Here is a 13,658-nt window from a genome sequence, read left to right as displayed (position 1 = left end):
AGTTTTGAGGAAATTCATATAAAAGGTAGTGACATTAGAGCCAAAAGAAACTGATGGATTTACCATGCTGGGAAAACAATCCCTGCCTTTGAAAGAAGCCTTTAAGTCTTACAGCCTTCCCTAACAGTAGTGAGAATATATCCTGACTAAAATCAATGACAAAAGACTTTCTCCTCCACAAAGACTTCTTTTCTCCTTTTCTTCTTTCAGTGAAAGATTCATTTTCCTTTCTCAATGCTTCTCAAAAGAAGGCACCAAATCAAGCACCTGCATACTGCACTGGCCTGGTTTCCATAAGAGATACTGTCACTAGAGTTTAGTATATTTCTTCTCAAAAACAAGGAAACACTGACATCACCATTTTAAAGACAAAGACTGAAACTATACAACTTGCCCAAGTAAATACAAAAGTAAGGATCTGAACCCAAGTCTTCCTCGTGCAGTTTAAAGTTTACATCGGCCCCTAGCTGTTCAGAGTTTAAAAAGTTTCTATACACATCAGATATTACCTCCTTGCCCTCCCTCCCCCTCAACGCAACTTTTCCTTTCTTCCTCCAACTTCCTAAAGACTAGAAGGGGGCTAGTAAGAACATATCCCTTCTGTGTCCCTGGAATATGAAGTGTGACAAAGGCATATGGACCTCAAAGGGCTATTCCATGGGTTGTCTGCATTCCGGCTTTTATGAGACTTGAAAGAGTATATTAGTGCATAACCGAATGCAACCACAGGGTGTCACTAATGTTCCATGAATAAAAGCCGCAAGCTGCTGCCCTTAAAACGTCTTTTCTGCTGAAGTACTTCAGCATACTTCGGCAATCCAAAAACCTTCATGAAGTACTCCCATATTTATGCTCAGCATGAAATTTAAACAGATTAATAAATGGAAGTGCAGACTCTCAGGAACTGTGTGTGTTTCCCTAAGAATCAATACTATCTCTGCTTCAACTCCAGCCGAGTAGATTTCAATTTGGCAAGCAACAAGATGCCGCCATAGCCTAATGATACATGAAAGCAAGTTCTGTACAGTAGTTGTGAGAACAAACCAACCTAATTAGTTGGTGTCAAATAGAACAAAAAGCCAGTGTGCTCCTAGGACAAAAATCAACAGATTTTTGTTTGTTTTTAAATCAACTGATACTAAAATGCATTACTGACAAGAACTTCTCTGTGTGCTTTGTACGTCCATGTGGTGACATTTAGAGGTGATATCCCATAAAGTGGTTCTCTTTTTTGCTACCAGAAAATTTACTTTCACAGGCAATGCTCTATTTTAGCTTGAATAATGCAAATTAATTAAAAATATTTTCTATTATCCAGTTTAGGGGAGAAGTTTGTCAAATATGAAGCTGTCAGCCTTCTAATCACTGAAATTATGTACAAACAATAAATCATTCAGGAATGTTGAGGGTTTTTTTGCTAGAACAATAAGATCTAGTATCTGTCAAAGCTGAACAACATGCAAGACTCAGTTTTCTGGGATCACAGAAATTACTTTAGTTGCAAAGCTTCTGTGGCATCTGTCAACGCCACAACAACAAAACCCACATGCTTCTGGAAAAAAAGCACAATCAGAGCTATAAGCCTGACTTGCACTAATACTGCAGGATCTCACCTCTCCCTTGAGACTAAGGCAGGTGGGAATCTTCATAATGACTTGGTGGCAAGCAGCAGGACTACAAGAAATGGTTTCAAGCTATACCAGGGAAGGTTCAGGCTGCATTCTAGGAAATATTTCTTCACAGAGAGTGCAATCAAACACTGAAATGGTCTACCAAGGGCAGTGGTGGAATTGCCATCCTTGGATGTGTTTAAGCAGGGTGTGGACCTGGTGCTTAGGGACACGGTTTAGTATTGACCCTAAATTGGGTCAAAGGTTGGACTGCATGATTTTTGAGGTCTCTTCCATCTGGATGTTTTCTGTGATTCTGTGAGTTGACACAGGAATTCCTCTTCCTGAAGTGGTGATCCTAGATGAACTGCAATGGCCTTGGATATTCTGTGAGTTTTGTGCACTTAGTACAAGGAGGGAGATGGTTTGCAACCATCTCTGTCCCAATAAATATTTTCTTTAATCTTACAAAAGCTTATAAAGTCTGCAGGGCTTCTGTTTTGTCTCTCTAGACATCTATTCTGTCAGTATAGGCCCTTTCTGGAAAATAACAGATGTGATCTTGCCTCTGAGGATGTTTGGGAATTTTTCCAAGGCAGCTACAGCAGCATTGCTTGGGAAATTATTCTGATCTATTTCACTGCATCACTGCTTACTAATTACTAGCAAAGAGGGACAGATTCAAACTTTCGGACACTAAACTGAAACCAAATAATAAATGTTTGAGAAGAGCACACCAGAGAATAAAGCTGTATCCAGAAGTGGAAGGTTTTGCTAGTACAGATCACCAGAATATCATCTTGCAGATTATGTCTCTGTAAGTTATTTGAAGAAAAGAATTCAACATTGTTCCAGCCTTCCTTTTTGGCTCTTTTACTAGACATCCTATTCCTGGGCTACTCTTCCTACTGCATGTTCCAAAACTGGGAGGAGAGATTAAAGTGAAGACTTATTTCCCTTTTGATCAATTACCATAAGCACAGGGGAAAGGAAAACTTAGCAGAGAGTTTAAAATATTTTAGTAGATATTCCAGGTTTTTAAAATAGCAAATTGAAGGGCTGCTGAACCCTGAGATGGGGCTACAAGCAAAAACAATTCATTAATTGGATATCGTTGGGTGAAATAACCAGGCCCAAAAAGCAGCATCATGCAAAGTTTCTTTTATGCCTCACCAGTGTCACATCTGGTGAGACTGATGGTTGTTTCTACCACTGACTCAATCAATGAGTCTGAAGCTTCTCAGTTGCCATGACATTTTACCAAATGAATCACAGAACTTTCTCACAGCTAACACCATCTGACAGAGTTCTGAAATGCAGGTGGCTGTATTACATTATGGATACAACCCTTTCTAAATATAGTGGTGCTGATTACTTCCCTTCCCACTACATCCAGGTAGTAACAGAATAAATCTTTGAAGCATGAACAAACAACACTCAAAACATACTGGTATGGTTTTGCTGCCTTTTTTTGCCCGAAGTGCACTGTCCTCCCAAATTAAAACCAAAACAAAACAGAAAAAAACAACCCAACAAATTAATCACACCGTCTGCACTAGCTTGTAATTTTTCTCCCACTCCCATCTGTTCAGTTTCCCTCAGCTGGAAAGAAGAAAAAGCCAGCAACATTCACCCATTCTGTTCCCTGGAAGCTGGAGCAGTCAAAAGATCGGAGTTTAGAAATAGAACCATATTGTAGGCATTGTATTTGTTTAGATGTATTGGCAATTTATATATATTACACATGTCTATTACCACCAAAAAAAACCCCAAACTGTATAGCAGGTCAACATGACTGTAAAATTACCAAAGTGCTGATAACAGGGTAATTCCCTTAGCCCTCTGGGCTTTATATAGCAAAACACTTAAAGCCTCTTTAAAAAACTTATTATTAGAAACCTCTTCAGTCTCTGCAATTGGAACTGGAAAGGATTCCTGGTGATTTTGCAGCATTAGTCCCAGGTTTCCCAACTTAATCCACCTTAGTGCATGGTGGGGAAATCATATTTTAGACAGCTCATTATCTGATGCTTGAAATACTTAAAGTAATTATTACTTCAACATTTCTTTGAGACTTACAATTCCTGCTTCATAATTGTTCTGGTTTGCTTTTTTTCCCAATGAAATGGTTCAGAGTTTTCTTCAGACAAGGAATTCTGGTCCATAACCAGCTGTATAAATTAATCTGAGTTCTCTTCTTTATTAGTACAACAGCACAGATGGAAAATTTATACTGGTGATAGAGGTCTAAGCACTCAAGCATCAAATTAAGCTGCATAAACCATAATAAATTTCTATATAAATAGATTGTAAAGTAGTTGATTTATACCTGCTGCATTTCTTGGTGATGACAGGACCAAATAAGCTAGCCATCTGCAATGCTGAACTATCTTTCCAAAGCATCTCTCCTTTTCAATATTTAATTTATTTATTTAGGACCAAGACATAATGGGAATAAATAATCACTTTGTACTGGACCTAGTTCAAGAACCCAGTGGAGAGCACTTGGTTGCTCTTGAACCTGCTTACATTACTTTGGCTCTTTGTTACAAAGCAGACCAAATTCAAAGTTGACCTGACCCATTGCTCAGAGCAACAGCTCAGGTGTACTGTGGTGCTACTGGTAAAAAGTACCTGGAAAACTTAAGCCCATCCTGCATGTCTCGTGCTGCAGGGATCCCCAGAGAGGAGATGTATAAAGTAAGATGTAGCAGCTACTACTTTCATCACACGGACAGATTCTTTAGCCAAGTGAAAGCAAATTACACCAGGCAGGTTACTGAGGCACAAAAGTATTGGCACAGGAAAAAAAAAAAAAAAGGCCATTTGAAATTCAGAATATATTGCTTACAGTTCCCATCTGCTGCATATCAGATCTTTTAGTAAAGTTCAGTAACACCACAGGGATGGTGACCAAACAGCTATCTGCAGATGGTAAAATAGTCAAAGATGACAAATGATCCTACTCATAGTTGCTGGTCCTCTTAATAACAACTTGTATTTAGTACCTTTACAATACAGCATGTGATACTAAAGGCTGATAGTCTGAGACTCTGTACAAACAGACTTAGACTTAGTTGGGCTGCAGAGTCAGCACTGAAAATAAAAATGTTTAAAGTAGGTTATTTGGCCGAGGACAATGGAAAACATCCATCATCAATGTGGCAGCAATTATGATTATTCTACTTAACTGCTTAACTCAAAAAATCAAAATATAGACTCTAATAATTCTGACTATCAAGTCACTGTGAAGTGATATCTTTTAGGTGCATTATCAACAAGATTAAAAACTAAGGTATGATCCACATAACAGACTGTCTTTACCACCTTAACAACTAGGTTTATATATCTGCTGCAATAGCACAAAGGAAAACAAAACAAAACAAAAAACCACAACCAAAAACTAATGCTGATCAGATATGGAAGAAAATACTATTTCCATAAGTAAGGCTTAGTTAAATGTATAAAATCCACAGAAATTTCAAGATATTAAGCATAGATTTGAGCTGATTTCAGAAAAAAATTACTCTCCAGTGAAAACGCAAGAGCAAGTTTTTCCATAAGATTTAACACATGGAAAATTATACAATTTTCTGCTCCTCTCGATGCAGCAAACATTTGTGAACAGATGGCAAGAGATAACGTGTGATACAGTGGGCAGCATCTCCATATCACGCTGCTGGCAAACAGCGCCACCATTTAACTCGTTTACTCCTGTGCGCACCCTCAGAACACACATAGGCACTGCTGACTTCTCAGAGGCATTCGGCACATACAACCCAATAGTAAAGAGCACTCAGTGGTACTTTCCCTATGTACCGTACACAATCAACAGCTAATTTTTTCATATCTCTTAACAACTGTCAAATTAACAGTTCCATCTGGTTTTTTTCAGGCAAGAGCTGATAACCCCATTGCACCCATTCTAATGTAGCCGAAAGAAAATAAAGCTGAGACAGGTCAAGGAAACAGCTGCCACCTGCATCTGGCTGGTAACGCTGGAGGACTGCAGGGGGCACAACGAAACAAAGAAATATACACAAGTTACAGAAAACCTGAAATACTCTTCCCACCAACCAAGTCACTGGCAAAAAAATACTACTTTATTTAGGTGCAAATTTCACCTTTACTTTTGACTTAATTTAAGGGCTATGGCTGGCTAGCCAGAACATGCTTTCTGTCAGTTTGTTGCACAGTGTAATTATGGCTAGCATTCAGTTCATTTCTCATATCCTGTTTGCAGTCTAGGAACCTAGAGGATGTTTTTTATAAGTATACATCTTTATTACAATCTCAGAATTGTCTGCAAGATCAGAACACACAGTTCACATTGCAGAGAGGCTCAATGCTGCATAACAGAGTCAAGCAAATTTTACTTTAACACATACTGCAGCATCCTGTACATCAGTTTGAAGATTAAAATCCACACATTCCTTACCAGTATTTTGACACAAAAATCAACAGTCCTTAACTGTCTCTGCACTGAGTATCTCCACAGAGAGAAACCTGTACAGACTTACCACACTTTTTGGAAAGAAGGTGTAATGAAATTACTGGTTCCATATATCATCTTCTGGGGAAAACAATTCATTGCCAACAGCTTTTTATTATTCGAGTAATTTTTTTTTTTTTGAGTAACTTTTTATTATTTATTGAGTAGTAGAAATCCTACCAAGTAAGTCAGTCATCAGTTAAAAATTAGAAGCCTGTAGAGTTTTGCTGATGATGTCATTCTCAAGTCTACCTCTGAGAAGCCTTACAATACACATGAATTATTTTAGCAATTTAACATACAGATAGCACTTTGCTCGAGATATGCTCCTTAGACACAACTTCTAGAATGTTATTTACAAATATATAGTGCATATATCATAAATACTAATGTTCTTTAGGTACTACGGCAAGCAATTTTCAAAGGCTTTTCTACAGATACAAATTATGAATGGATGTTAAATCAAAAAACTTCTGCTGAGCTCTGTGGCAGTGATGGGCTCACTAACCTCCCCCAAGCAAAGATAACAAACCTTTGTCTTCCTGAAAAAGAAGTTAGGATAGCAACAGTTCTAGATAGAATACCCAATGACTTGCAGAGAAGGGCTATCTGGAAGTTTTGATTGTGGGGCTTTTTAGTACCTTGCATAAAGGAAACCACAGAAGCAATATAAATTAAGATGCTACCTCCAGTCACAAGGTGCTCAGGACATATATTAAAGGCCTTACATGTTCACTGTCAAAAGAGCAAGGAAAAGTAAAATCTCAGTCTATTTTTCTGAGTAAACTGCCCACTTGCCACTTCAGCTGCTAGTACTTACAGAGAAACAGCATCTAGAAGTCCTGTTTGTCAGACAGAAATGACTGGATCAGGCCATGAAGCAAACATATGTCTGTATCTTTCCTAATCAAGCAATTCACAACTGACACTGAACTCTTTAAAGAAAATTTTCAGAGACATAGGCAAACACTACAAATTATAACTTCACATTTCTTTCATTTAAAAATTGCCAATAACTCAAAACTCTTGCTGAAAAAGACTGCCCATGGCTGTTACTGTTTAGACAAGCTCCTAGAGTTTATTTCACTCAGATCATTTTAGAATAGATAAAAAAAAACAACTGAATAATATTAATCAGAACTAATTCCAACAAGTTTAGTTTTCAGTTGGAGAGCCCTATTAGTTCTTTGCTTCCTAGGACTACAAGGCAGCCAACATGCAGATATTTAGGGGGAGAATCCTTAAAATAATTTCTAAAAATTACTTTCTACTTCACAGGATATTTTGTATATTCAGCTTTTAATGCTGATTTATATGGAGGGAAAACTTTAAGACACTCACATAGTTTCGGTTATTACTAAGTATGTACTCTGTTCTATATCCCCAGCTTTAAGTCAATTACACCTGAGAACTTCATTCAAGTTTTAAAAACAGATTCCACCACAAAGACTGATGATAATCAATGAGAGATGTCTCAGAGGTATGTTAGTTAGGAGGAATATTGATAGCTATTTTACATCACTGTAAAGGATTTATATTTGTTCTGGTAAGCTCTCTGGAATGCATGAAATAAACTAAATACTTATGGTCCAAAATTACTCATAATAAACACATTTGTACTGCTTAAGCCATAGGCCTAACAGACACCTTGCACTGTTCTCAATACAACCAAAATTTCACTGGGCTAATTAGGCATGGTTCAGCTCAAGGGTCAACAAGGTCATGAAGTTTATGCCACAGACATGAGTACTTAGAAGTTAATGATTAGATCTTCCAAAAGCTACCAAACTAAATTAAACCCCAGCAACTGGCACACAATACATCCATGTCAATGAACTGTGACATGTTTCACAAGGCACGCAGTCTCATTTTGCACATCTTTTTATAATATGCTCACTGAATAGTCAAGGAACCAGTAAGATGTTCCAGAGGGCAGTCTGAAAGACCATGTTAAATGCTCTACACAAGCTGTTGCTCACATGTTCTTCACAAAATCTGCTAAGCATATAAAGAATAGAAGTGTAGATACTGTTTCCACTCTTGTTCCTCATCCCATGCAAATATACTTTTATATTGAAAGACAGCATTTATTGCTTTTTAGAACTGCAAAAAGAAAAAAATAAGAGGTTCATAATGCCTTTCAACAGATAAATCCATAAATGAGTGCATACTTGTCCTGGTTTTGAGCCACGAGCTGCTCAAGGCAAAAGGACACTTGCACAGGAGGTTAAATATGAATGCTATTTACAAATAGATATAGAAATACAAAGGGTATTCAGAGAAAAGGAATCTATACACAAATTAGGACCCATTCTCCATCTGGTCCTACCAGGCCAAACCCTTCCATAACCTCTCAAACCCTCCCCTGCACACTAGGCTTCAGTAGGCCAAATTGTCCCCCGCCACCAAGACAGGCCTACCAAGCCACAATGTTCTTCACAAGCCAGGCCACCTAGGCACAGTGGTGTAGCTAGAAATTACCTTGGCAGCCAAGGCTGCAAATTCCCCAAAAAAACAAGAGATAACAGCATATTGTATGTGCTGGGACAAGAAGGGAGTGAGAAAAAAAAAAAGTAGCTATGAATTTCCCCTTCTGTAGGGAGATGAAGGATGGGATGGAATAAAAGATTATCATTTCTCGTGTCCACCTCCTGGAGACCATCTGGTACTCTGGAGGAATTTCTCAATGATCCTCAACCTACAACAACACTTCATTTCCATCTTTAGTTACAAGGAAGCAAAAGTGACAGCTATGTCACAAGCTTGCTAGTTTTGCTGATAACTTAAGAACACATACTACAAGTCTTTTGAAGCACAAATAATATTACAGTAGCTTAAGGTAGTTAGGGTCTTCCTAAAAGCCAGTGAGTCTTAAGAACATTGGCTTTTGGTAAGACTGCTCAGTAACTGGCTTTTGGTAACTGCTTGAGAGTCCACTGCAGATTAAAGGAATGGAACTTCTCTCTTAGCAGGAAACTGAGGGAGCTGGGGCTCTTTAGCTTGGAGGTGAGGAGACTGAGGGGTGAACTCATTAATGTTTATAAATATGTAAAAGGTGAGTGCCAGGAAGATGGAGCCAGCTTCTCAGTAATGTCCAATGACAGGACAAGGGGCAATGGGAAGAAGCTGAGACACAGGAAGTTTCTTGTAAACATGAGGAGGAATTCTTTCACTGTGAGGGTGACAGAACACTGGAACAGGCTGCCCAGTGGGGTTGTGCAATTTCTCTCACTGGAAATATTCAAAACCCACCTGGACACACTACTGTGTGATCTGGTATAGATGATCCTGCTCTGCAGGGAGGTTGGTCTAGATGATCCTCTGAGGTCACTTCCAGGCCCTGAAATTCTGTGAACACATTGATTTCAGATGCATTCAGATACCTGTAGAAAATAAATTAGGCAAACTGAGATAGCATGTAACATTGTTTTCAAAATAGTCTACATAAATACCAGTAAAATCCAACAAGGGTACCACATGAAAAGCAAAATTAACACACAAGATTCTTTTTCTTATTAGAAAAACAAAGAGCTATCTTACAAAGCTAGGATTCATTGGTGACAAGGCACCTTGAAGTTGAACTACACAGTACAAGAGCTACCAAGAAAGCAACACAAACCTAAACCAGTGACAAGCTTTTCAAATGTCAGTCAAAAATATTTCAACTGAAGGTCTCCAGAACAGCTTTTAATTAAAGGCTTTCAGCTTTCACTGCAAAATTAAGCCTGGAGATGCTTACGAAATGGTTGGTGTTGACTATCTGGTCTGTGCCTGAAAGCACTGTCATCAGACAATCATAAGAAGAATCTTTTCTGGTATATCCAGGAACTGGAAGATAAGTTTGTTCTATAAATAACACCATGCAACACCTCTCCTTACCTTCTAAACGACAGAAACGCCTGCCTTTGAGAAATGCAGAGAGAGTTAAAATCTGTGTGACACCAGCGTTCAAGCACTTAGATACTTCGGGGGAAACAAGACTGCCATAAACGTGATCTTTTAAAGAGTCACACAACATTTGTGCTCTAGCAAGGTCTTTTCAGGAGTACAGAAGTAGTCATCCTTCATAGCCAAATGCTTTTCTTCAGGGATAAATACAATGTATTCAAGAACCCAGTGAAGATCTGAGACAACTTTCATGGATGATGAGGAAAACATTCATAAAGTCATAAAAGTATTGTGCTTTTATTGGAACAGAGAAGCTCTCAATTTCTTGTGGAAAGGTAAAAGCCTTCAGAATCGCATAAAACTCACAGAGTGGTCAAAACAGGGTATGTTCTTCAGGTTTCAAAATACTAAGGCCAGGGTGCAGCATTTCACCTTTGAAATATAAGGCAGCTCAGTAAAGGCATTTATCTTGCCCGATGACTCATATGAGCTTTGCTTTCTTTCCCAAGACTGCGTACAGCACACGTCTTTTGCACAAGTTTTAGGATTCCTCCCTTCCCAAAAAACACATCAGCTTTTTCCAAAAGCATAAAATTATCCTCTTTTACCCCTAAGCAAAACTGGAGAAAAAAATATTAATCATGGTTTCTATATAAAAACATGGATTTTCCTTCTCATTATTTAATACACCACCTTCTTATACCAAGTGAAAATACTTCTTCCTACAGCAAATGCAACCGAATTATTTCTCCATAGCATCTGTTCAGTTCAGTGCCTGTTTTCTAAAATTGGATGTCTTTCATTTGCCTCCCTGTTTCTCTGGTTTTGGAAGTAGCAGGGGAAAAAAAAGTGTCTCAACCTTTGAATACCTATAGGGTTTTTTTGTTGTCATTTGGGAAGGGAGAGGTGGCATGGTGTTTGTTGTTGCAGGGAAGTGTGTTTGTTTTTCTTGTGGTTTGTTTGTTTTACTTTGTTTCCTGTAGCTGGAAAAGCTAAAGGCAAACCAGTACAGCCATTCTTCATTCAAGATGCAGAGAGGTCATGTAATCCATGCTGCTAGATGAGCCAAGAGCAAAGAATCCTCAGTTTTCCTAACATATTTTTACAACTCCACCTTAGGCAGCTCCAACTGCAACTTATTAACATAAATTAAATAGATTTTTTGATTCCATACAGCAGCCCCTGTCCTTAGGTAATAGAACTTTTCCTCCCACAACTCCAATTAACTTCAGGCCAAAGCAGAGAAATCCTGGGCAAAGACTCCAGCAGAGGAACTGCAGATACTTCTCGGGTCAAAAGGAAAGTAATTGACCAAAGCAGCAAGAAAGTAGAGGACTGAAAAGGAAAAAGAAATGAAAGAAGAGAATGGATGCCTCTTACACAGTGTTTATTTTAATATTTTAAAGAGATTGATTCATGTTCTTGGGCATAGAAATCACAGACAGAAATCATGGTTACACACCCTGAAAACTACTGAAGTTGCTAAGAAGAATCAACTGATAGCAGAGTACCTGCAAACAATATTTTCAAGCAGTATTTTCACCTAAGTTTTGCTGACATATTGTTTGCAGGCAGAATGTGAAGGCTTTATATGCAGATACTTACAGAATGTTTCTTACCCAAAGCTGTACACTTGAGCTAGTGAAATGATCTATTTGTGGCTATGCAATTGATAATGTTGTATTATTTTTGAAGAGGAACTTTGCCTGTTTCAGGATAGCACACATTCTCCGACCCACAGTGAAGGGGAATTAGTGTGAAACACAAGCCAAACACTGCAAGCTTCTCACCAACCCAAGCAATATGATGGATGTCTTTCTCCACTTGGTGCGCCCCAGAGTTACCAGGCATAACACTTATTCTGATTACATAACAGAAGGCTGGGCTGAAAACCAACACTCTCCCTTATCACATATTACTCAGGAAGACTAAACTGATACTGCAGGTGCTCTGCTATCAGTTATGACTTTTTGTCATCAAAAGCTTCACTACACCTTAAAAGGGAAAATTATTTCCTTTAGATCACATAGTTCTACCATTTTATTTAATACTACAACTGCCAGTGCCAATTCAAAAGCCAGTTGTCTTTTAGGCTTTAGCTGGACTTTGTTTCACTTAAAAGTAAACCCCACCATACTTCTTTTCCCCTGAGTCTTCTCCATGCACTTGAAAAAAAATGTTACTACAAATTAGTTGTAAGTTAGCATACATTTACTGTGGAAGAGCCTTCCATCAGAAGCTGTGGAACAGTAAGCATCCATGGAAATGTATGAACATTATATAGTGGTTTCATACATAATCATACCAACTGATAATCACTGTAGTTGGGGGTTTTTGCCTTTCAGCCCAGCTAGAGATACTGGGTGAGAGATTGTCTTTAACAAGCAGAGGAACAGATAAAATTGTGGGTTTTTACTTTCAAAGGTAAGTTAATTTTATATCACAGTATTATTAGGATTGGAAGAGACCTCACAGATCATCAAGTCCAACCCTTTACCACAGAGCTCAAGGCTAGACCATGGCACCAAGTGCCACGTCCAACGTTGCCTTGAACAGCCCCAGGGACGGTGACTCCACCACCTCCCCGGGCAGCCCATTCCAGTGTCCAATGACTCTCTCAGTGAAGAACTTTCTCCTCACCTCAAGCCTAAATCTCCCCTGGTGCAGCCTGAGGCTGTGTCCTCTCGTTCTGGTGCTGGCCACCTGAGAGAAGAGAGCAACCTCCCCCTGGCCACAACCACCCTTCAGGTAGTTGTAGACAGCAATAAGGTCACCCCTGAGCCTCCTCTTCTCCAGGCTAACCAATCCCAGCTCCCTCAGCCTCTCCTCGTAGGGCTGTGCTCAAGGCCTCTCACCAGCCTCGTCGCCCTTCAACTACCTCTGCATTCTGAGCAAACTCATTCAGCAAGAAATGTCCATTTTGAAGGCACAAACGGAGCAAGACAAATCTTTCAGTCCTGACTCAGGACAGTTTGCCATAAACTCCAAAGGAGGTTGAGTTTTGCCACGTCAATCATCAGCACCAAGGTACAACTCCAAGACTATCACACTGACTTAGAACAAGAAAACAGAAAATGCTCTTTATATCACAACACACTGCAGAGAGAGCATTCCCCCCTTCAGAATTTAGCTTTCCTTCCACAGGATTCAGCCTTCTTCATACCTCTGAGACAGAAAAAGGATCGCTACATTTAAAAGCTTTTGCTTTCACCAGTGTTTGGCAGTTATTAAAGTGGCAAAAGCCGTATCACATTTTGTGGCCTGCTGGCCACACTTCTCTTGATGCAGCCCAGGCTCTGGTGGGCTTTCTGGGCTGCAAGAGCACACTGACGGCTCATGCTGAGACCCTCGTCCACCAGCACCCTCAAGTCCCTCTCCTCAGGGCTGCTCTCAAGCCAGTCACTGCCCAGCCTGTACCGGCGCTTGGGATTGCCTCTACCCAGATGCAGACGCTGCATGGACTTTTCAAAATACGAACAAACGTGATAATTAAAATCATCCAAACCAAACCGCCCTCCGGAGCACTGAATGGAACTAGTGAAACGCCGAAGTGCGAGGCCGGCAGCACACCTCGTAACGGCGCACTGCGCAGCGGCCGCTTGCCAGCCGGCGAGGCGCTGCCCAGCCTCTTTGCTCCGTCGGGAGACACTTCCCTTTCGGCACACTGA

The sequence above is a fragment of the Pogoniulus pusillus genome, chromosome 17 (genome assembly GCF_015220805.1).
Source record: "Pogoniulus pusillus isolate bPogPus1 chromosome 17, bPogPus1.pri, whole genome shotgun sequence".
NCBI lineage: Eukaryota > Metazoa > Chordata > Aves > Piciformes > Lybiidae > Pogoniulus > Pogoniulus pusillus.
Note: the sequence above shows the minus strand (reverse complement) of the source record.